Raw genomic sequence first — 1,096 nt, 5'->3', positions numbered from 1 at the left:
CAGGATTAGCTTTGACCAATAACACACAATTAGATTCATTTTCCCCTCTAAAGCCTATTAGCCAGCAGCAGAGCAGTGAGTGGTCCCGCTTTAGCTGAATTTAATTATGTCTCAAATGCAGAGTGTGCTGCGGGGGGGTTGGAAGGTTGATCGGTCTCTCGTGTCACAAAAAAAAACACACCTAGGACCTGGACTCTGGGCAGAGCTTGGCTGAGCTGCAAGGAGGAGATTTCTGAAAATGTCAAGTGAAAAGCGTCTGCCCCCTAATCTTGTCACTTTGTGCTCCTTTCATGGACTCACTAATCCGGTTACACAACGATGAAGATGTGAACTACTCTTCTGCTCGGCCTTCACAAATGTGTTTGTGTTTCTTCTTGATGCACTAAACACCAGAAATAAGACGGAAAAATCACACTACTTGAGCATTTAAAGTTACTTTCACATGTTTTACTTTTAAAATAATATTTAAAGTTTGACATTTTCCGATATAAGGCCAGCATCCCATCTAAAACTGTTCCAACACTTTAAAAGTGTTGTGTTTTCCAAATCACTTTTTCTCAACCACAATTAAAAAAGCCAAACAACCATGAAAAAAATATCAAAACAAAACAAAATTCCAGAAACCAAAACGTAGAAAGAAAAAAAATTCCCTAAACACAATGAAATGTTGAAAAACAAAACACAATGAGTAACTGGAAAAGATGGCATCCAGTGTTTCAATCTGTCATGTTTATGGTTTTTTACTTGCCAAGCAGTGCGAATATAAAAGGCAAACACATATTTTGAAACTATTAAATATGTTTTTGAATGAGCTGCTGCTTTCAGTCAACAGAGGACAAGTTCTATGATGGATGGGTGGATGGAAGGACAGATGGATGGATGGATGGATGGATGGATGGATGGATGATGGATGGATGGAGGATGGATGGAAGATGGATGGATGGATGGAGGATGGATGGAAGATGGATGGAGGATGGGTGGATGGATGGATGGATGGATGGATGGATGGATGGATGGATGGAGGATGGATGGATGGATGATGGAGGATGGATGGATGGATGATGGATGGATGGATGGATGGAGGATGGATGGATGG

Source organism: Oryzias latipes, chromosome 5 (genome assembly GCF_002234675.1).
Source record: "Oryzias latipes chromosome 5, ASM223467v1".
Taxonomy (NCBI): domain Eukaryota; kingdom Metazoa; phylum Chordata; class Actinopteri; order Beloniformes; family Adrianichthyidae; genus Oryzias; species Oryzias latipes.
The sequence above is the reverse complement of the archived record's forward strand: the minus strand, read 5'-3'. Positions refer to the sequence as shown.